Source organism: Notothenia rossii, assembly GCF_949606895.1.
Source record: "Notothenia rossii genome assembly, chromosome: 3".
Classification (NCBI taxonomy): domain Eukaryota; kingdom Metazoa; phylum Chordata; class Actinopteri; order Perciformes; family Nototheniidae; genus Notothenia; species Notothenia rossii.
This window is the reverse complement of record NC_136901.1, coordinates 91416416-91441965: the sequence shown is the minus strand read 5'-3', so window position 1 is coordinate 91441965 and position 25550 is coordinate 91416416.

Below are 25550 nucleotides of genomic sequence, written 5' to 3'. Positions count from 1 at the left end.
AAGAGGAAGAGAAAGGAAGGAGGGCACAGTATATACCCCGGAGGTATAGTAAGCATTAGTGTCTGCGGAACAATACCCCCAACCTGTAGTTCCATGATTGAATTATGTTATACAGTGGTCACTACACTACGATATTTAATGTTTTAAATGTTTTTCTTTGTAAAGTTGATTGACCCCATCCTTTTGTCGGTGTCTGTTGCTCATGTTCACTGCATCTCCCTCGTACAGCTTCCATGTTTTATATATAGATGAAAGCTAACTCCACTGTCCATGGTAAAGCCATCTTTGTTGGTGTGTTGGTGTTTATTCTAGTTCTGTGGTCTTTGCTGTGTGTTCTGTTGAGTGTATGTATTTGTACTGATTTTTTTTTGAGATTCTGTGATTCTTTAGACAGACACACATACTCTTGGTGGACTTCACGCAAGTATTCTGTCTCTCATACTGTGTTTTTCAACAATATAATAATGTCTTCAATCAGCAGTGTGTCTGTGTTTCTATGTTGTTATATCTTGTTATGTCGAGTGCCTGAGGTTTCGGATCCACGACACAACTGAAAATGTAAATATTGAACCGGAGAAACAATCAATTGAAGACAACAGCTTATTTTGCTCATATGAATCTTCGGGTTGTTCTCCCTCTGCTAACCCTAACCCCAACCCTCCACCGCTGTCTCCATGTGTCAGTCCCGTAACCCCTACCCTTGTTCCAGTGGAGTTTGGGGGGTGCGTTCTCAAATCTCCAGGTGCGTGACGAGTGTGCAATCCTCGGGCGACGGAGATTTCACACGAGAGCAGCGGAGCTCTTCAAAACGAGCCCAAATGAAAAGAAAAGAGGCTCCGACAGGCAGATGGCTCTGATTGGAAATTTGGTTTGAAATGAAAATACATCTGTGCAGTGAGGCACGCAGTCTCTCTCTCTGTCTGCCTTTTATAATCCCTGGGCGACAACTCGCCGTCAATTTATTAATAAAGTTTCACTTTCAACTTCTTCTTCTCATATGTAAGAAGTGTAGGCGTGTTCTTGGGAACATGCATGTGTTCAACATAAATCACAATGTTCATCAATTAATGAAAGAAGAGTGATCAAACATCAGAGGGGAGGTTAGAAGGAAATAGCATTGGTTATATGCAGCAGTTATTTGTAGCGTAATGGACTTTTCTTAAATCTTAATGAAAAATAGTATCTTGTATGAAAAAAGATGATTTGAATTAAGGCTTGAAGGATGTCATCTTTATTAAAAACAAATGCTTTGGCACGTCATCGTTTGAAGGGTTTTAATGGATAGTGAGGTGGGGTGAAGATCGGAAGGTTGTGAGTTCAAATCCCGCCAGGAACACCACCACTAGTGTGCCCTTGAGTAAAGCACTTAGTCCTCAGGTACTCCAGGGAGGATGTCCCTGTCATGTTAAGCCGCTTTGGATAAAAGCTTCAGCTGAATGAAATGTAATGAAGGAAGTCCTTTGCTCGGTTTGTTATTTGGATGTATTGTTACATAGAGGCACCTGATGTTTAATGACCTGTGAGCGATTCTATTGGTCACTTAGTTATGTAATGCAAATGTTTTAGCCGTTGATGAAAGCTTATTTTTGGTTTCTATTTTTAACATGTACAGCTACTTCATTATGCTTGTATCTGCTATATCACTTTGCTGAAACAATGGATATTTCTTTATTAAGTAACTCAGCAGTGGCGAACCGTGTCTATCACACACCTCCGTCCCCCCCCCTCCGTCCCCCTTCGTCTTTTTACTGAATTGTCGTGTTGAAAAGGGTACTCACAACAATTCCACAGCAACTTCATCTTCACCTGTTGCATTTGTCATTTCAACGTTAAAAACAATAAAACGGCATGAATTGCTTCGTTGCATTCATCTAGATCCTCTGTCTCGAGCCAATCAACTAGCGGGCCTTCTAGAGCACCCTGGAACCGAGGGAAACTCTGAAAGAACACGCCCATTGGCTACAAATCAATATATGATTGGTTGATCAAACTGTCAGTCCAAACGTACGCTCTCATTCAGAGCAACGGCCAGGGCATTCTATCAAGGATGTAGAAGACCTTGGTTGAAGGACAAGATCTGATTGGTTGAAGGGTATTCTACCCAGAGACCCAGAACAAGATCTGATTGGTTGCTTTCTTTTCTAACACAAAACAACTGAAATGCGTAGTGCATGGTCCGAGAAGGACAAACAAATCAACGTAACATTGTAATATTACAGATCAACAACACAGATACCATTCTCATTTATTCATTTTATATACATTTTATTACATTTTATTACATTTAAATTATATAATTAAATTGATGTTTTGTTTGTTTTATCTGAGTGCTCCAGGGTATTCTCTGAATACCTTGAAGGCCCTGACGGTTCGCCACTGTAATTCAGTAACCCTTAAAAAGGCTTTGTGTGTCTGACTACACACGGCACACCTTTAAAAGATCCCAGGACGATGAACACATGAAAATGTATTTTGTGTATTGGTTCCTGAATCATTACTTCTCCAGACAGCAGCTGATATTAAGTTGTGAAAACATTCATCAAACCAAATACAAAGAAAACTCACAACAAACCCAAAACCAATTTGCCGCCGAGGCACCAGGCAGCAAATCTTACATAGGACTAACTCGGTTGTCAGTGCAGGAAATCCATTTTAGGTTTCGACAGACAAACATACAAAGAACAGTGTTTTCTGCCTCCTCTCTTACCTTGCTAAGAACAGATGTATTTTCGGTGCAAAACCCTCCTATACCTGTCAAATAAATACCAAACCACTCTATGCCTCTAGATGCCTTCAAAGTAAAAGCATTGGCAACTACTCATATTAACTAAAGCAATGTTCAAAACATCAAATATTTCACCAATAAAAAATACAAAACAATCATTTGCTCCAACAATATCAGAGCCCAGGGTCACACATTTCTTTCCTGACAGCAAGAAAGAAACTCTTCAAGCAAAATGAAAATATAACTGGAGTCCATGTCATGTGACTTTCCTAGCAGCATGAATTCAGAGCAGAGCGTTTATTATTTTCTGAAGCTACCAGGCATGTTTAGCCTCACCAAACTATGTGTGTGTGTGTGTGTGTGTGTGTGTGTGTGTGTGTGTGTGTGTGTGTGTGTGTGTGTGTGTGTGTGTGTGTGTGTGTGTGTGTGTGTGTGTGTGTTTAGCTTATGTTGTTGCAGCCCGGGGGACTTTAATTAAATCAAGGGCTCTTCCCACTGTTGTTACGCATAAACAAACTATCTAAAATAAATGAGAGAAAACGTCCATCTCATCTCCACTGCAGATCACAGGACGCCAGCTGAAGTTACAGAAACTGACACACTGCCGACGGCGTGTGTGTGTGTGTGTGTGTGTGTGTGTGTGTGTGTGTGTGTGTGTGTGTGTGTGTGTGTGTGTGTGTGTGTGTGTGTGTGTGTGTGTGTGTGTATGTGTGTGTGTGTGTGTGTGTGTTGTCTCAGAGTGACTGGAGATGGTTAAAGCCCCAGAGGAGAGTGTTGTGCGCTCTGACTTCCTATATTTCCATTTTCCCTCGTTTATCTCCCGCTGTCTCTCAGACATAATGACATAATGAGTGCTGGTTGAAGGGTTTGCTCAAAGGCACTGCGGGTCAACACAATATAGACTGGGGAAAATACAATCTGTAAACTAGTTTCACTGATATGGTCACTGATAAATGAAAAACATCAGCAAAACCAGATTCAGCAGCATGGGATTTTGGCATGAATAAAATGTAATTGGCTAAAATCTAGATTTAAACCAGGAGTTTTTGGATCATAGAGTAAAGAAAAAAGTATTGATGAGAGCACTTTATTCACTGTTGAGATGTCGTACCCAGACTCAATGATCAAATACACATCCTGGTAAACATGGACTTCTTCAAAAAGGAATCAATTACATGTTTCACTCCTTAGGTTCAGGTGCTTGCATTCAATAGTTAAAAAAAAAGTATGAGTCACCCTGTCTGTGTCATTACTGACTGCCTTGCTGTACATTATTCTGCTTGTTATATGTTATTATAATATATATATATTATATTGCACAGCTATATACTGAATAAACCAACGAGCTGACTCACAATATTGATTTTTAAATTAACCCCATTTACTAATTGAAAAATAAATTCTGGGACTTCTCTGACATCCGGCTCACTGTGTTTTAACCTCTTTCTCTCTCTTGGTTTATTTTAATTTTATTTGATGTGGACAGCCGTCATGGATCCAAAAATGCATGCTCTCCACATATATAAAAATAACAACGTTTAGAATACAAATAAATTCAAAAAGTATACCATGGTGTTTCCTGATGGATGAAAAGTAATTTTTGTTGTAAACAGCTGACGTCAAATGTACTTTTCCTAATTGATATCACTGCACATAGTCCCTTGATCCCCCTTAGCAACAGTCTGTTCTCCTTAGCAACAGCCTGTTTTCTTTGGCGAAAAATAACAACCTCTGGAATGTCCAAACTGACCAATTAGAATCGAGTAATCAACTAAGCAGTGTGATAAGATTAGATCATCTTGTAGTTTAGCTACTGTGCCTTCAAGTATCTAAAAATGACTTACTGTATCTTTAATTCAACCTCTTCCAAGTAGGACTGTCAGCCAATCACAGAGCTCCTTTCACTTTTCTCCTGCCTGGAATAAAAAAAGGTTTCACAGTGAGTGGTAATTGACACTTGGTGTGATCGTGATTAACATGTGTTTCATATTTCACACAGCTACTGGTGGATAGAACGGGGGTGTTGGTAGAACTGGCGCTAGTGTGTGTGTGTGTGTGTGTTATGAATCTCAGAGATCAATGCAGCGTTTGATCTGCATGTATCTGAGTGAAGTGAGCTTCCATAGAGCTTCCAGAGCTACCAGCCCAGGGGGGGAAGAGGGGGGGGGGGGTTCGGTGTAACGGCAACATCGCGCTCCTCCACACACACACACACACACACACACACACACACACACACACACACACACACACACACACACACACACACACACACACACACACACACACACACACACACACACACACACACACACTTTCATCTGCTCTGCTGTTTCATCTCCATCACACACACACACACACACACACACACACACACACACACACACACACACACACACAGCATTACGTCCATCATGTTGGTGCAGGAACAAAGAGACTTAAAAGCATCTGAAGCTGATTCTCATCCTGAGATTCATTCAGTCTGAAGGACTCATTCTTAATCAAATTACATTTTCATATCGCACAAGTACATCTCTCAAATTTTGTATCTGCAATGCAGCCCTGATGGTGGAGCTGTAGGAAAGGTCAAAGGGTCACAGAAATGATCAGTAAGATTGCAGGAGGAGTTTGTAATGCTTTATTTTCTTGGATTTGTTTGTTGGCTTGTGTTTGCAGTTGTATCATTTAGCTGCTTTTGTCCATAGTGACTTCTATGGCATACCACAGGAGTTGATGTGAAGTATCTGGCCCCTAGGAAAGTTCAACATGTGGCCTGAAGTGGCTTTGGATTGAACGACTCCCCTCCTATTTGACCCAATTGTAGCCCGTGAGCGACAGGCGGCCCATTTGCAAAGAATTAGAAATTGCTTTGAACTACAGTAGCTACTAATTTAGCAGCAATCTTTTTGGATTGATACAGAAAAAGCACCATATCTGCATTGTGTTTCTGTCCTTTGTTTGTTCAAATCGAGCTCAGACACACACAAAAAAACAGACACAAGCACATGCATTTATAGTACAATATTACACACACACACACACACACACACACATACACACACACACACACACACACACACACATACACAACTATGCTGCATAGGTACTGTTCAGTTCCGAAACACGTGTCAGCACGTGAAGCAGCATGAATTCCTGTTGGACTGCCAGATATAGACTGAGCTTCCCACCTACAGCACACACACACACACACACACACACACACACACACACACACACACACACACACACACACACACACACACACACACACACACACACACACACACACACACACACACACACACACACACACACACACACACACACACACACACACACACACACACCCACACACACACACACACACACACACCCCCACACACACACACATACACACACACACACACACACGTTCAACGGCACAACTTCGCACACATGAACAACTGCAAACACATTCACACCTCCGATGCACACTGGAACAACATGTATTCCAATTAAACCCACATATAACTGAACACACACACACACACACACACACACACACACACACACACACACACACACACACACACAATCACTCACTACAAATGGTGTGAAACATGCATTTGCTCACACACCATGCAACATGCAACCCTGCTGGCATCCTAAATATTTAGACAAGCTAACACACATAAACGCACGGTTGACAAACACACACACACACACACACACGCTCATCTGGCAGTCTCCCGGCGCCGCGTGCAGCTTGTCAATGCAGAGTCGGCGTCCCGCGGTACCGACAGGTCCAGATGGCACGGCTGTCACGGCTGTCAAAGAACCGCATCTCCCAGAATACACCTGGGTGACAGCTGAAACATGTGCGCCGCCACAGAGACTAATTATCACCAGCCGTCCAGCCGACAACGCCAACACGGACCCCGAGTATCCGTCACCTGACACGATGACCAGGGGCCAACCGACCATTCAGCTGCGTCGTTAGAGAGACGGAAGAACGTAACCATGGAGACATAGTTCCGCCATTGTGCTGCTTAATGAGGAAAAGTCTCGTAATTATATCTCAAGGTCGGGTTAACTATGGGTAAATGAAAGAGGAATTTGTTTTTTAGGTTTTTGCAAGGTAAACTAAAAAAAATAGTTTTAAATTTTCTCCATTCACTTTTCTTCTCAATTACATTGCAGCATGACATAACAATTACTTATTAAATAGGTTTCATACTTTAAATACATCTTATGTTAGGTAAATATTACGTCTTCATCATTATTCATGTCTTTTTCTGCTAGTTACAAGTTGTTCCCACTCATTTAAAGGTAGGGTAGGTAAGAATGGAGAAACCAGCTCGAGTGCGCTTGAACTTGAAAGTCCGCAGCCGAAAAAAATCTGCCCCTTCCCTCAGACTTCCTTACAGAGCCCCTCCTCCAACACACAAGCGCACATGACCAATGAGGGCACGAGATAAGTTTGTGCACAGATGGAAGGCTGACAGGCAGGTAGGCCATCCAGTTACTTTAGCCGGGCCGGCTCAGATGATTGGTCGTGCTTTTTACAGCGCCACGGCTTCCACTGATGAGATTTTCTAATGTATTTATTGTCAAAGCATTTAATGTATTCATTTCTATCGGGATGTTAAGAGCATTCCATGGAATATAACAAAAAGTGTTTCTGAAGTGAATTACCTACCCCACCTTTAAAGGAATTAAAAAGGGATCAAGATTGTAATCGTGCAATACAAAATGCATATATATGTAAAAAATACTCCTCATTGAATAATAGATAAAGCTTTGTTATTTATCAAAGAAGTTAAAATAGGCCAAAAATGAAAACATGAAAAAAATATAATAATAGTGAGCATAAAAATAACTATAACGTACTCAATAAAAGTATAAAGAATAATAAACAAAACTATAAATAAACAAAATGAAAAAGGACCAATAGAGAAAGAGTTTGGACAATTGAATTGAAGTACAAAATATATACTTTTAAAAATGAAATACGCAAGAAAATAAATAAAACGATAAAGACCATTAGAAGGAGGGATATTGCTAATAAACGGTAATAAGGTATGTTTCAGCTGTCTGGTAGGATTGGAGTATTTAAGTTTGCAGTTGTGATGCTGCAGATGTGAATGACTCATCGAGAGACTAATTGATATTTCTTTCTTCTTCAAGGTCGATGAGGCAGAGTTCCCTCCCACAGATGGGGCGTCTTCTCTCTGACTGCAGCTGATTGTCTCGCTGGTCTGCATGTTGTTGTTTTTTAATATTTTTTGTACCTTCCTCCGCCTCCCATTAGCACGCTGTTCGATGTTCGTGCGGTGGCAGATCCATCACGGCGCCACGCTGCATATGGTAATCGTTATAATAGATGCAGAGCAGTTGCTTAAGGGCTGATGTTTTGGGAAACTGTTATTGAACTAATTACTCATTTGCATACTTTGTCTTCAGCGTTAAGCTCCAGATTTCTCTCTCTCTGGAGTCACATTGAAAGTCTTTGAAAAGGGGGAAACGGTGAGAAGCTGCCATCAGAAATAAATTCCCTCCTGCTCTCATTGTTATATTTTTCAAAGGCCTTAATCCACCTTTGCTTTATTCTGCAAATAAAACAAATATGAAGCATGTATTACATAAATGTACTGGTTATACACATTTTTCATCTTCCATTAAACTTGAGTTCTTCACCAACTTCCGTTCAACATTAAATCAACAAAAATTGCGGCTTTGAATCTTTCAATGAAATATATTTAGTTCAAAATGGGTTTTGTATCCTCTGTGATTCATCTGTAGGCAACCTTGTCTGTACAGTACATACAAACGTAAAATGCCAACTTATTGGTTTATGAAGCAGATCGAGTCCCTGATTTAATCAATACTCTTTACAGTCTTTATATAGACAATTAAGTAATCGGCGAATGTGTTGAAGCTTCCTAAATCACACAAATATTTGGAAAAAGCTGAATTGAAACAACCCTTTCTCCATAAATGGCAATCCCATACAACTGGAATTCATGCTCAATTACACTTTGAATAAAAGGTCTCTCAGATTAGTCGCCGGTTTGAACGTAACATTGTTAGTTGAAACTTCAAGGTGACCTATCATGCAAAGTGCACTTTTGTACGTCTTTTATACATGAATATGTGTCCCCGGTGTTCCAGGGAACTCACCAAGTGTCAGAAAACACAACCCTCTCTATTTTCCTCCATACCCAAATCTCTGAAAAAGGGGCTGCAACGGATCTGATACAGACTGATCCAGATTTGAACACTTCTATGACGTCACAGAAGTGGCGCTACGGCTATTGGGCCAACTCCACCAATCAGGAGGAGACAGCCACGGACATTGCCGTTGGAAAGCGCTGGAGACGCTGTCGTACATATGCCAGGCCTGTAGATGGTGCTGTTCTCACAGAATCAGCCTATGCAAAGACAGTGTTCAATTGAGCGAAATGAGGAATGGCTAAAATGCATGATCTGTTTGGTATTATGAAAAATAAAAAGTATAAATATGTCTTATATAGGTATGGTCCTACACTATATTATTCAAATATAGCATGATAGGTCCACTTTAATTAACAAAACGACTTGGTTGGATTAGGATCATATTTAGGTTGGGGTTAGACAAGGCTCAATTAATAAATGCCTTGAATTTGCAATTCATTTCTTAATTTCAGATTTTATTCTTGTGAATTTCTTCCTATTGAATCAATAAAGTTATAGATCTCTCTATCTTATAATACGTGCAACCTTCTTATGAAATGGATTGTCCCCAGAGGATAAATCTTAATGATATAATGACCCGGAGACCTTTCATCTATCACCTGCCTCAGGAAAATCGTTATGGAAAAACAGAAAAGGTTACATTTGTAGCCTACTCTTACACTATCAGAGCCATCTAGAAGCTAAACGTGTCTACATTAGTTTAGTTTTGGTCTCAAGTTCAAGAACAATGACCTTAATCGGCACAATTACCACACATGGAGGTTTTTTTAAAGCACACTTCAGTCGACTTTCAATGAACAGATGCCGCTGCTTTTCATTCGGTGTTTCCCTTCATGCATAACTCTCTAGTGTCACACAGTACAACAGAACATTGTGATGGTGCTAAAAGCCCCACCTGTGCACGGCTGTAATCTAAAGTTCACACCGACGCCTGATGATTTGTCGCTCACATAATTACAGGCGAATACGTCACGTGATCGCATCCCGAGGCTCAGCGCAGTTACACTTTAATCTAGTGACTGCCTGTAAAGCTGATTTATTATTTGTTTACCACATATAACGTGTACATTGATCATGAGTGAGTGAAAGTGCTCTCAAACAGCTCACCTCAGCAGAAAGGAAGCGAGCGACGACCCCCCCCTCCTCGGTGTGTTTTGGTGACAAACTCCCCCGTCATTAACCTCTCTCTGCATTAATAGCAGGGTAATTAGTCCCTCATCCTCAATCCATAATGTTGAGTCAAGAAAGTGACGCTAATTTAGATCTAATTAGGCTTTTTGCAATGCCATTACGCCGCTCTGATGTGCCGGGGAGCTAACGACGGGCCGTGGGTCGGGATGGGAGACGCTGTCGGGCTAAACGAGTGACTAAGGCACAAAGGAGGGAGCCACAGTGTGAGGAGGGAAGGGAAACTGCAAGCTAGCACTTCTGTCAGAGGAGAAACAGTCCATCTGTCAGCGAGAGACAGAGGAGACACTGCAGGGACGCTAAAGACCTCGTATACGAGGAGCGAGTACATGCAAAACTGACGACATACACTGCAAAACTTCTAAAAAGTTAAAACAACCCTGTTTCTGAAAATTATTTTGGTCTAAAAGAGAAGCGTAATCTTGTCAAGCAGCTTGCTTCGTTTCAAGTTGAGAAATGGATCTAACTTTGAGGATTTGGTTGAGTTAAAGAGTTTTATTTTGTTAGACAAACTGCTGCCTTTGCTGTACCAATTTACATTTCCAAATGGTTAGACCAATCAAGTAATGACTGTGAGTAATTTGGTTATAGTGGTGGATAGGACTGTCTCCCAAAAGTGTGTGGATGGGTTACGATCTAGTGAAGGTGTGGTGTCTCGTCAATTGTGTTAGTTGGGTTTGTTTTATGTCTGTCATTCCAAGTCTAGTCAGGTTTCTTTGTAGAGTCAGGTTTTCATGTTACTTCACGTCTTGTCTGTTTATTTTATGTCTGTCATCTCTAGTCAAGTCCCCGTGTTTCATGTCATGTCTCGTTTTCCCATTTCCTGTTTTATTTTGTACTTACCTCTTGTCTTTCTTTTGAGACCTTGTTACTTCCTCACTTTGGGTGTTTTCCCGCAATCGTCAGCGTCTGCCCCGCCCCTGATTGTTTCCACCTGTTCCCACTTCCCTCATGTTTAAATAGTCCTTGGCCGTTTCTCAATCGAGAGGATACTGGCTTCCAAGCCAATATTTCAAGGATGCTACGTCATCGAGTGCCGCCAAAGGACTGTTCCAATCTCCAGCATACTTGGAATTCCACCGAGGCCACGTCCTTGGTTTGGGGGAAATTTCGAGGCTGCACATGGGTAGAATTTGCGTCCTTAAAATCCCCACAATGCTTTGCGCACAGACCAATTTCAAAAACCCTTGCGGAGAATGGCTGAACCGACGCAGCGCAGCACACATTTAAATGTAAGTATGTAGTCTATGGTATGTAGTGGCGTAGAACATGTGTTGGTAAATATGTTACTTTGTTTTATTTGTTATCACCAAAAATGTGTTCCGTGAAAGTAAAGCAAGTTCATAATTAGATAGACATCGTGAGGTATTTATTTTCGGTACAGTTTATGTTGAAACCGTTAGAGAGAGTGGCACACTTGTTAGCCTGTTCCATTCTCCTTTGTTTTCCGAAGCCGTGGCTTGGAAGTATACTTGCTTCGTTTCTGAAGGAAGTGACTTGGAAGTATGCGACTACCAAGCCAGTATCCTCGCGATTGAGAAACGGCCACTTGTCTCCCTTTGTCTTCTGCCAGTTTGTCTTGTTTCAGTGTGCTTCATATGTCCAGAGACTAAGCGTGATACCAAAGAGGAGAGTTTTGTTTGTTTGATATCAAGAGTTTTGTTTTGTCCTCACAAGAGTGATTTTTTGTTAATACTTTGTTTTATTTTTCTCATTAACATATTTGAGTCCAGTATTTTTTTACCCCGTTCTAATAGAAGTACTAATATGAACCACATCAAACATCAAACCTGTAATCCTTATGATACCCTAACCCTAACCCTAGGTTCAAGTCGCCCCTGAATACACACAGATTTGCCCTGAAATAAACCAGTCTCTAAAACCATGTGTGTCTCCACCTATACATATGTGTAGATGTCCAGTTAGTGTCTTGTCTTTGTGTTCAGTCTCTTAATGATGAGCTGCAGTGATGGGGTCGAGCGCTCATCTAAATCAATGCCGCCAATCGGCTGACGCCTCCAGAAAAACGCAGAGGGCCACGATAGCTATGGATGTGTTCTTGTCTCCTTTGCTGTAACATTTACAAATCGTTGGACGAATCAAGTAATCCTGACAGTGAGGCATTTGGTGTTTTGATGATAGTGGTGGATAGGACTGTCTCCCAAAAGTGTTTGGATGGGTTTACATCAAGTGAAGGCCATAGAATATGACTCACATCAAACATTAAACCTGTAATCCTTCTGATAACCTAACCCTAACCCTAGGTTCAAGTCGTCCCTGAATACACACAGATCTGCCCGGAAATAAACCAGTCTCTAAAACCATGTGTGTCTCCACCTGTAGATGTGTGTAGATGTCCAGTTAGTGTCTTGTCTTTGTGTTCTGTCTCTTAATGATAAGCTGCAGTGATGGGGTCGAGCACCGTCCTGCGCTAATGATTAAAGCCGATCGGCCGACACATCCAGAAAAACACAGAAGGCCACGATAACTATGGATGTGTTCTTATTTGATTTTAATTTCAGTAACGTGAGCTTTCGTGTTTATTCGTTATTTACACAAGCTGTCTCCTTTGTTGTAACAATGCACATTTCCAAACTTTTGGGCGAATCAAATAATGCTGACTGTGAGTAATTTGGTGTTTTGATGATAGTGGTGGATAGGACTGTCTCCCAAATGTGTGTGGATGGGTTACGATCTAGTGAAGGCCATATAATATGAAACACATTAAACATCAAATCTGTAATCCTTCTGATATCCTAACCCTAACAATAGGTTCCAGTCGTCCTTAGCTGGATACTCACAGATCTGCGCTGAAATAAACCGTTCTCTTCCCTCCTGAAAACCATGTGTGTCTCCACCTGTAGATGTGTTTAGATGTCCAGTTAGTGTCTTATCTTTGTGTTCTGTCACTTAATGATGAGCTGCAGTGATGGGGTCGAGCGCTCATCTAAATCAATTCTGCCCGGACTGTCCTGCGCTAATGATTAAAGCCGACTGGCCGACACATCCAGAAAAACACAGAAGGGCCACGATAGCTAACAGAGTATCGAACACTAAATCAAACGCTGTGACACTACAGATCCGCTCCGGTTAGCATTACACACTGCCGTATCTTTCAGTGTGAGTAAATGTGATTGAATGTGTTTTCTCCCTTTCAGAAGCCATTAGCAGGCCGATAGTGATCAGTGGGGTTTAGATCATGGCGGTTTAAAGAGTGGTGGCTGCTGCTGCTTATCTAATAGCCCACAGGAAGAAGAAGCCATTAGCAAATTAGCAAGTCCATCCTCGTCAGGGCTATTAGCGCGAGCCTTTATTTCACTGCTTACAAAGTTACTGAGAAACTTGAGATGAAGAGATGATGAACTCTGGGACATAATGATGGGACTGAGGTCCATTTCCTGTACTGGTTTGTTTGTTTCTAATGTTTTTTTAGACGGTTTGAACATATTATCAAACCAAGCAATCATCTGCACCCCTCTGGTTTTTACCCTTTCATGAAACCAAATAACTTTTCTCTACTTTACCGATTTTTTCCGTGGTGTAAAATTGAAAAAGACTGATTCAACAGGGATTACATCATGTGGAGAAAGCAAAGAGGTCATCTCATGGTGCTTACCAATCTTTACGGAGGAGTCTTACGGTACGTCTACACTACAGGCATCAAAAAATGCTTTCAACGCTTCGCCCATTCACTTGAATGGGGTGACGTAGAAGATTTTTAATCTTCGCCGAACTGCATTGTGGGGAGCATGGCATGGCTTTGCAAGCATCACGAGCATCTATCGGCATCAAAAGTTGAACAATGTTCAACTTTTGAGGCTCGATGCTTGGCATCAGCCAATCAAATCCCGTTTATGCAAATCCCGCCAGTGCAAGCGCAGCCAATCAAACCGCGTGCAAGCTGGGAGAGCCAGACCGCAGTTCATTTCCTCATATTCCAAACGAGATATTACGGTAGCAAATCACCCGTTTCTTTACGACCGGAACTATTTACCGGGATACAAACCGGAGGAACCAGGCATGGAGGGAGGTGGCAGAGACAGTGGGTGAAACTGGTAGGTTTTCGCCTGTTTGGGGAGTTTATATCCAGTTTACTTCGTTTTAACATTGCTATTGCTTTGTATGTCGGGGGCGGGAGATTCATGTGATTGGTTGTTGGTCGCGTTGCTCGCAAAAAATCGCCAAGCTTCAGACACGCCCAGCTTCAAGATTTGTTCATGCCTGTAGTGTAGACGGGCCGTTAGGGTTATCTCCTACTTCTCTGAATTAAAGAGAGTTAGCTTTTAACCATTTAAAGCAAAAACTGGACACCAATATGTGAAGTAGATAGAGCTGCTGGTTAAGACTGAACATATGTTCATTTGTATAAACTTGGTATAGTACTGTATATGTTAGTCAAGGTAAGATTGCGCAATGCAGCTGCTTTTCAGAGTATTTCTCTTTATAAAATACTTGTTATGTGATGAAAAAATAAAGGTACTGGTCTTTTTGTATGAGCTCATCTGCCGAAATCCACTGATAATTGGAAGCAGGGACACACTACAGAAGACCAATCAAACATTACGATCAAACCCTTAGCGGAACAAATTGTATTATATTATTATAAGCTTAAGTAGGAAGCACATTATACTTTTTCAGAATCCATTTGAAACAGAACATTGCAACCAGTTGTATGGTTGATGAAAGGAGCAGAAAAGAACAGGAAGAGTGGAATCTAATTATACTTGTTTACGCATTAAAATAGTAAAATCATTCGTTTCTGAAGACTAACTTATTGAAAGAAATTAAATCAATTTTAAAATACATCAGCCTGACATCCTGTCCCCTCTCCAGAACCTGAAGAAGGTCTCCTCAGAAGATCTCCTTGACATTATTGTAGAGCTTTTAAAATTTGTCATACAGGAAGCCAACACTTAACCTCACTGGAGCAGAACAAGAACGTATGAAAAGGAGCTTATTTCCAATCATTTTCCCCTTTATTAATGTTCAGAAAATCAGTTTTTACCTGATGTGTTTTCGTTGGAAAGGGGATGCAATGTATGATTTAATTACAAAACCATAATGGATGGGTACCAGTTATCAGGACATTGCTAATCCTAAACGTAACCTCTAATGGGATTATGTAATCAGGATGCAAAGAAGTAACCCTTACAGATGAACATAAACAAATATGTAATCAGATTACATTTACATTTCTAGACATTAGGGAATACTAGGTGGTTTTGGCGCAGTGGTTAGAGCGTTGGTCATCTGATCAAGGGGCGTTGGTGAACTCCAGGTGGAATCCCGCCTCGGCTGCCAATGCATCAGGCCGTTGTGTCCTTGGGCAAGAACCTAATAAAAAATGTAATGCATTATTATTATTATTATTATTACTAGCAGGTTTACAATGTTAGTAAAAAGGATCAGATTTAATTCATTCTTTGTAAGCTGTACTGTTCTGCTTTATGGTTTTCACTTTCTCTTGGTAACTGATGGTAACCGTGCATTTTTAAAGCAACCCTTCCCAACCCTATGTATATATAAAGCAACTATTTTGCCCCCAAGACTGCAGCTAATGACTTACCGTGGAAACAACCCTAACCCCAAGACATCATCTGATCGCTTTCAAAGGTAAAACTTTTATTTTGTCTGCTGCTAATAAGAACACAGTGAGTGCACAAGGTCTTCATCCCTACCTTGATCTGATTGGCTCAGCTGGTGGCAGGTGGGGGGGGTCTGAGTGGCACCACGCTGCCCCCGGGGGTCACGCTTTGTCGGGTACACTTCCTGCGCTGCCCTTTGGCTCCTCCTGTCACTGAGTGAGTGTAAGAGGATGACAAACCGGAGCAATTAGGGAGAAGAAGATTCCTCTCACTGTCACCGACTCCTTCGCTCATCGATTTGTTTCTCTGTCGCGCCTCCAGGGCCGCACGGAGACTTTCCAGGGGCTCGGAGCAGGATTACGTTTCATGTTTCCTCTGTATTAAAAAACTGTCAATCAATTCAGGAACTGCTGGAAGTTTAATCATTGCGTCGTGCCACAAGCTTCTGCTGAATTGAAAAGAGATGTTGTTTTATCGTTGTCAGTTAATTTTCAACTTGGCACAAAGACACGAAAAACAAGAAAATAAAAGATGACACAAATGGTAAAATAAATATTCACTTACAAAAGACTATCACATCAAATTTAAATAAATACAGTAAACAAATAAGAAATAATTAAAAGAGAAAGAAAGTTAAACATTTTAAATATAAAAATAAATACAATAAGTATACATATGTTTACTTCCCAAAAATGCATAAAAGACTCAGATACAATTTAAATTAAAACTAAATTGATAATGAAATAATTATATTAAATTAATTGAAATAAATAAAATGTAAGGCCTCCCTCTAAGATAAAATGAGATGCACTTTATTGATCCAAATTTGGATTTATTTGTATTTGGAATTAGGATATATTCCCAAAATAGAGGCAGGAAGACATCTTATTACATTTTTCCAAGACAAGCTATTTCTATATGCTTTTAAAAAAAGGGCATAATGGTATGGTTACCAAATGAAAACCACTGTGGTAGTTGTATGTCTTTCATCTTGTCTACTGATTGTAAAACCTCTCACCAAAACTCCCTGATTTCCCAACACTCCCAAAGGCAACGTCCCCTGCTCTTGTCCGCACTTTAATACTCTGCAAAAAGAGACTTTTGAAGACGACACGTATTGGCATATGGTTAGGGACGGTGTAATTTAATTTGAGTGGTATCTTACAGGTCCCCTGATTATCTCTGTTTGGGAGTTAATTGGTGTCGCTGAGGCCCCGGAGGAGAACAGGAGGCGCTCTGACGCTGGCAAACACCTCCAGCTCTTTCTGTTTCCCCGAGCAGAGGGGAGCATTGTCTCTACATTCATCAAACATGTCAGATCACCCAAATTAAATCCAAGCGCTCCCGTTCACTTCTTCTCATTTGGAACTCCAACTACCTGTTTTCTGAGGCTGATGGGAGGAAATGTAGGCCAGATCCGCCCGCCAACAGGGACCTGCCCAGAACGATAGTTACAGATTTTTCTTTTTGACTCGTCTCCAGGTTCTCTCAATGTTGGTTTGATTTGAAATGGAGTCGTCTTGGTTCGAAGTCAAACTGGCAGGAGAAAGCGTGCACAGACGATGAAAAGTAAAAGATGGCACTACTTATCTATCACTGCGTGGCGCTGCTTTGAACGAGTCGGTCATCAGGCTGTGAACTCAGCGCCAGCCCATTAGAGAAGAGGACCATCAGCAGCCAAGAGAAGGAGCTGATCTGAAAATCGACTAAATACAGAAATATGGCTCCTGACGACGCATAACACACAATCCAGAAATAACAGCTTTCTTTTGCAGAGGATATTAAACTCTGACAGGGAGTGAGTCCTAAAGCCTGAAATCAGTTGGCAATTTAGCACTTCTGGAAGCCTGAAATAAGGTCTGCAGTTAATACAAGAGATTTTAAAGATAAGAGGTTGCTATGAAGTGTCTAAATGAGACGACTTAATGTCATCGCGCTCAACATTAGCCCCCTTAGGTTAGCGGTGGTGGCGTGAAGTCATGTAACCGTGCTGTAGTTCCTTTATAGCCCAACATTAGCCACATTTAGCTTAGTGGTCGTGACGTGACGTCATGTGACCGTGTTGTAGTTCCTTTATAGCCCAACATTAGCCACATTTAGCTTAGTGGTCGTGACGTGACGTCATGTGACCGTGCTGTAGTTCCTTTATAGCCCAACATTAGCCTCCTTTAGCTTAGCGGTGGTGATGTGAAGTCATGTGACCGTGTTGTAGTTCCTTTATAGCCCAACATTAGCACTCTTTAGCTTAGTGGTGGTGACGTGACGTGTATGTGACCGTGTTGTAGTTCCTTTATAGCCCAACATTAGCCCTCTTTAGCTTCGTGGTGGTGACGTGACGTCATGTGACCGCGCTGTAATTCCTTTATAGCCCAACATTAGCCACATTTATCTTAGCGGTGGTGACGTGAAGTCATGTGACCGTGCTATAGTTCCTTTATAGCCCAACATTAGCCGCCTTTAGCTTAGCGGTGGTGACGTGACGTCATGTGACCGTGCTGTACTTCCTTTATAGCCCAACATTAGCCGCCTTTAGCTTAGTGGTGGTGACGTGACGTCATGTGACCGTGCTGTAGTTCCTTTATAGCCCAACATTAGCCGCCTTTAGCTTAGTGGTGGTGACGTGACGTCATGTGACCGTGCTGTAGTTCCTTTATAGCCCAACATTAGCCGCCTTTAGCTTAGTGGTGGTGACATGAAGTCATGTGACCGTGCTGTAGTTCCTTTATAGCCCAACATTAGCCGCCTTTAGCTTAGCGGTGGTGATGTGAAGTCATGTGACCGTGCTGTAGTTCTTTTATAGCCCAACATTAGCCACCTTTAGCTTAGCGGTGGTGACGTGAAGTCATGTGACCGTGCTGTAGTTCCTTTATAGCCCAACATTAGCCGCCTTTAGCTTAGCGGTGGTGACGTGACGTCATGTGACCGTGCTGTAGTTCCTTTATAGCCCAACATTAGCCGCCTTTAGCTTAGCAGTGGTGACGTGACGTCATGTGACCGTGCTGTAGTTCCTTTATAGCCCAACATTAGCCGCCTTTAGCTTAGCGGTGGTGATGTGAAGTCATGTGACCGTGCTGTAGTTCTTTTATAGCCCAACATTAGCCACCTTTAGCTTAGCGGTGGTGACGTGAAGTCATGTGACCGTGCTGTAGTTCCTTTATAGCCCAACATTAGCCGCCTTTAGCTTAGCGGTGGTGACGTGACGTCATGTGACCGTGCTGTAGTTCCTTTATAGCCCAACATTAGCCGCCTTTAGCTTAGCGGTGGTGACGTGACGTCATGTGACCGTGCTGTAGTTCCTTTATAGCCCAACATTAGCCGCCTTTAGCTTAGTGGTGGTGACGTGACGTCATGTGACCGTGTTGTAGTTCCTTTATAGCCCAACATTAGCCACCTTTAGCTTAGTGGTGGTGGCGTGAAGTCATGTGACCGTGCTGTAGTTCCTTTCTAGCCCAACATTAGCCGCCTTTAGCTTAGTGGTGGTGACGTGACGTCATGTGACCGTGTTGTAGTTCCTTTATAGCCCAACATTAGCCACCTTTAGCTTAGTGGTGGTGGCGTGAAGTCATGTGACCGTGCTGTAGTTCCTTTATAGCCCAACATTAGCCACATTTAGCTTAGCGGTGGTGACGTGAAGTCATGTGACCGTGCTGTAGTTCCTTTAAAGCCTAACGTTGACTTTTTACTTTAAAAACCATTACAGTAGATGGTGTTAATTTGTTGTTATGTCCCAGCTCGTTGGGGAAAGGGAAGCAACACAAAACCAGATGTAACCAGAAACACCATATTCTCAATAACCCACACTTTCAATTATGTAATAATAATCATAATTTCAGATAAAATAATCACCAACACTGCAGCTCTCTCTTGTTTCATACCAAACATTTGTGCCAACAGGCATTTAAGACTATTTATTCTTCACAATACCTCCCTTTCTATTCCACTAAACCTCTTAATATGTTCTTCGGGGAATACACAAGCTCTCCTTGCCAATCAGTTCAATTATTATTTTATTTCCTGGCTCCTTGTAGTTAGGAGCTAATAAGCTACATGGCACTTCAAATAGTAAAAATAGATTTAAAAAATATAATCCTGGAGGTTTTAATTGGGGGGAAGTGCAGGCCTAGATGTAAGTCTTATAAACAGCCAAGATATTGACCTACAGTACAAATTGCGCATTTCTCGGTTTCTTTGCTCACTATACTAGAAGGGGTTAAATCCTGTTTCACCCATTGTCTTTGTTTTTTCATCCTCCATGTGAGCACTTTACCTTTAACATTTTGTTATACATCTTTTAGACACTTTATCATCATATCCTTGTCTACTTCCCTTCATCCCTTACGCCTAAATCCCTATCAGTCCTTACATTTCCGCATTTCCATGAGAAGTCAAAAAATAAAAAAAATTCAGTATTTGAAGGATGCTGACTTTCTTTTCTTGTGTGGTCTGTGAACTTTATTTTATAACCTGATGGTTTGCGTTGGGAAAGTGGGAGTTTTTTTTCAAAAAGAAAGGAAAAAATACTTAATACATTAAAGGATAAAATGACCTTATAATGAACATGTATTACGGATGGTTTCTTTGTTCCTCTATTTCTCCCTCTGGGTTGTGCATTTGAGTCCTCATACTTTGTGTCATGGTTCATAACAGACGGCTGGTTGGCACAACTGCATTCTGGGAGGAGACGAGGGAGGCTTCAAATTGAAAGTGGCAGCAGAATCTGAACTCCCGAGCGGTTTCCTCTCAGGTCAGAGGTCACCATGTCTACTGGTCTTCTGGTCCTTGAGGCTTTTTTCTGAACCTTGAGTGTGCAAAACCAGAAGCAACGTGGACACTAGCGACTCCTCTGAAGGGTTTCCTCTCTCTGCATGCTCTTATTTTTCATTCCTGCAGCCTTTTTTGGAAATCCATCTCATTATCCTTGTGTCCCGGCGGGGTTGAGATAACTTCCTGTCGTGTAGACTCAATGTCGAGTTCATCCAGAGCCTCGCTGTCACTCGCCTGCGTCGCTACATGTTTAATGCCGGTACAAGAGTTCTGCATTTACTGTGTTTGGCAGCTGCTGTGACCCCCCACCCCCCAGTTTGGATGAAGTAAACACCCACACCTCCTGGGCCTTCTCTCTGTTTGTTTCTCTATCAAATGACATGACGCAGGAACAATCGTTTGTTTACTGTAAAAAACCTTCATTATGAAGTCAGTTTATCCTGTAATGTATTAAGTCTTCCTGTTTTATTTAATCAAGAACCATACACTCTAACGGTACGTCTACACTACAGGCATCGAAAAATGCTTTCAACGCTTCGCCCATTCACTTGAATGGGGTGACGTAGAAGATTTGTAATCTTCGACAAACTGCATTGTGGGGAGCATGGCATGGCTTTGCAAGCATCACGAGCATCTATCGGCAATGTTCAACTTTTGAGGCTCGATGCTTGGCATCAGCCAATCAAATCCCGTTTATGCAAATCCCGCCAGTGCAGGCGCAGCCAATCAAACCGCGTGCAAGCTGGGAGAGCCAGACCGCAGTTCATTTCCTCATATTCCAAACGAGATATTACGGTAGCAAATCACCCGGTTCTTTACGACCAGAACTATTTACCGGGATACAAACCGGAGGAACCAGGCATGGAGGGAGGTGGCAGAGACAGTGGGTGAAACTGGTAGGTTTTTCGCCTGTTTGGAGAGTTTATATCCAGTTCACTTCGTTTTAACATTGCTATTGCTTTGTATGTCGGGGGCGGGAGATTCATGTGATTGGTTGTTGGTCGCGTTGCTCGCAAAAAATCGCCAAGCTTCAGAAAAGCCCAGCATCAAGATTTTGTGATGCCTGTAGTGTAGACGGGCCGTTAGACATGTATCACTTACTTCTCAGTCAGCCCACTGCTTTGTTTCTTAGTGCATTCACTTTTTACTTAATACTTTATATTTTTCCTGTAGTACCACCACAACGTCAACATTTTAATTTGGCCAATACTTTAGTTTATGACCAAATAAAGTGGTGCAGTGATGACTCCCCCTTTCCCAATGCAAACCAACATGTCATAAAATAACACAGACCACACAATCAAAGAAAGACAGCATCCATCAAATCCTGAAAACAATGTCGTTTTGGACTTCTCATGTAAGGACTGATAGGACCAAATGCAATAGCAAAGACTGCTAGGGATCTAGGCAGAAGGGATGAAGGGATGAAGGAACGTAGGAAAGGATTTAGGGATAAAGTGTCTAAAAGATGTAGGGAAGGATGTAGGGAGGGATGAAGGAAGGGATGAAGGGATCTAGGGATGAAGGGAAGGAGGGATGGAAGGAAGGATATAGGGATAAAGTGTCTAAAAGATGTAGGGGGGGATGAATGGATGTAGGGAGGGATGAAGGAAGGAAGGAATGTAGGGAGGGATGAAGGAAGGGATGAATGGATGTAGGAAGGGATGAAGGAAGGAAGGAATGTAGGGAGGGATGAAGGAAGGGATGAATGGATGTAGGAAGGAATGAAGGGATGTAGGAAGGGATGAAGGAAGGTATGAAGGGAAGGGTGAAGGAAGGGATGAATGCAGGAAGAGGAAGGGATGTAGGGATGAATGATGTGGGTACAAATGAGGAAGAAAGCGGAACGGATGAATGTAAAAGATTGGAAGGGAGATTTTTTTATTCAGAAACGTTACGTTTGTTATGAATGTATCATAAATACGTTTATTTTCTACATATCTTTGCCATTTATTGTCTTACTTATAATAATGATAATAGTCATTTATAAATGGCAAAGATATGTAGAAAATAAACGTATTTGAGATACGTTCATAACAAACGTAACGTGGGAGAAAATACGTTTCTTGCTAAACGTAATTGAGAATGCAGTTTAGTTCTGTGGGAACGTAATTTTTAGGAGACAGGGTTGTGGTTAGAGGTGTGGTTGAGGGGTGGTCCTACTCCCACACGTAAATTAAATAACTATAAATTAACAAAAAAACTATAAATACTTCATATAGTATAGAAGTAGATTCAGTTGCTTTAACCTCATCTCTCAAATCATAACCAAAAAGATTACCTGAAGGAATAGAGAGGGAGGTGGGACAAGTGTTAATTTTGTCTAGCCATGATCACACTTAAAGGAATGCATGCATGCAACCCACCTGTTCAGGCAAGCGTATGGCAGACCTGTGCTGCAAGCTGTATGTTTTTAGTAGTTATGTTTTTAAACTGTGTTTTGCTTTTAACTATGTTTGTAAAAATTGTTTTTAACCTTGTTGTACGGCGACCTTGAGTGCCTTGAAAGGCGCCTTATAAAATAAATGCATTATTATTATTATTATTATTATTATGTAACCCCCCTTCCAGGTGTCCCGATGCAACAAGCATCTGAATCCTATTTGCATTGAACACTTAAGACACACAATACTACCTGGCTTAGCCTATTATCATGATAAAAGCAATACCTACACCCACACATGCAGGTAAACCAGTTCAACAAGTCACACAATGCTGTCTGGCTCATGATAACAGGCTCATCTCTCAAATCATTACCAAAAAGGTGGCATTCGTACAAATCCCCTCAGTAAAACGCACACACTCAAAAAATGTTTTAGTTTGGGTTATTTTGGAAGTCAGCGCTAAACTACCTGTTGCTCTGGCAGTAGTACTCAACGTGTATCTCATTAACACATTCATTCAGCCTTACATGCAAGGTTTTATGGGTAAAAACACCTCTTCATGCAGAGTGTGAGGCTCCTGTGGAGATCGAAAAAAACTATGAAAATAAGTTTTAAGAGTGCAGGATTTCTCAGAAGTGTCACTCAGTGGGTGCTGGAGCAGAAGACTCCTCTAAATGGTTCACAGTTCAGCACTTCAGCTGGATTACCTCCCTGATACGATCACTGTGAGGGAAATAAAGCAGGCTATAGTCAGCGTGATGGATCAGTCATCTGCAGCGGGACTCACACCTCTCCAGGTACGGCCTCAAATCAAATTAAACCTAAAACAAGTCTGTAACACCTGTTGAAAGGAATGTGCTATAAGGCTTTTGGAGATAGTGAGTTTCAGCTAGGCTTTTTCTGTGTAAGAGAAACAGTGTGTGATTTTCTGAAAATCCACCGTCTGCTTCTCCCAGAGTCTGTTTTCAGTTTCCTCCTTGCAGCAGCGATGATGAAGTGGCGCTGTGATAATTTTGCTGTCAGCGTTATAAACAGGGTCCGCTGAGTCTGACCCGTGGCTCAACACACCGCCCATGAATCAGCTGAGGCTGGTAAACATTTGGGCAATAAATAACTATAATTAAAAAGTACTGGTTATTGCATAAATTAGGTAATCAATTAGGCTGCGTTTGGTATTCATGCGCTGCCTGCTCTGCATGCGGTTTGACTTATTACTCTGTGTGTGTGTGTGTGTGTGTGTGTGTGTGTGTGTGTGTGTGTGTGTGTGTGTGTGTGTGTGTGTGTGTGTGTGTGTGTGTGTGTGTGTGTGTGTGTGTTGCACTGAGAGTGATGGTGCATCTTGTTCTTGCATTTACACTGTAAATACGTTTTCAAAAAAATCTGCCTGTGAATCAAACCTCTAGTTTCTCATTGGCTCATAACTCAGTTGTGTCAGTTTGTGCGATAACTCACGGTGCAGTTTACTTTTATCTTCAATGTTTGCATTGTACAGCACCTTGTTACTCTGATTTTGAATAGATGTACTTGACTTGCTTACAATTACTTTGTTTCATTTTTCAAAAGTATTGTTTTTTTGTAGTTTTGGGGTCGAAAGTTTCTTGACTCACCTCAAAAACTCCAATATAAATTAAGTGAGGAAGTTTAAACATATAGTTAAAATAGTAATTAGAAATGTAATAACACAAATATGGGGAAAAAGCATCTGCCTGGTCAGAAACAGTTGGGTTCAATTTCTTAGCTTGAAACTGTAACTTCCTGTTGCCAGTATGTACGCTCAACTTCCTGTTGTACATCAGAAGAGGCTTTATTTCCACGTGTCATGGCAAAGGTATCCATGAAGGCTTATAACTGTTGGTCCTTAAGGTGTGAAGGTTAACGCACATCTTTGTCACCTTTATTCCAGTTTCCGTAGATATTCAAGCCCTTAAATCTTCAATATTTACATAACAATAATAACAAATTAAAATGTCATGCTCCTAAACAGAAACACTAACACTACTCGGTTGGATCAAGAAAAAATATAGTTTGGCTCAAACTAGGTACAGCCAGGGAACCCACACACAACTCTCTCTCTTTCTTTCTTTTATTTATCTAATTTTACATTACATTGCATTTAGCTGACGCTTTTATTTATTTTAGCTGCAGAGGTCGGATGGCACATGCAGGTAATATATCATATTCAAATTACTTGTAGATTCTCTGGGAACTATTTCTATTCTATTTTATTTGTATTACTTGCACTATTTATAGAGCTATATTATATAATATACTATTTATATAAGCGCTATAAAAGTCCCATGTATTATTATTATTATTATTTACAGTATATCTGTTGTATTGTGTTGCTCTGTTGGAGAAGCCTGTGACCTAAGATGTTCATTGACATATCTACACTGTAGCTATGTACCTATAACAATAAAAGCCTTGAACCTTGAATCTGGGGCTTAGAGAAATGGATGAGTCGGATCGCGCTGAGTAGTGACCCCCACTCTCCAAACTGTACAAAACACATATAAGCTTCGCACAAAAAGTAAGGGACTGTGAGTTTGGTAGATGATTTCTTTGTTGTAACATCGCTTCTTGGCAATACTTCTTATACCGTAGGAAAGCCTGTTTAGTTCCCTTTCAAATGGTTCCACATTTGTGAGGAACATGCATTTGTGGGAGGAGCAGCAGAGCTCAGTGTGAGGG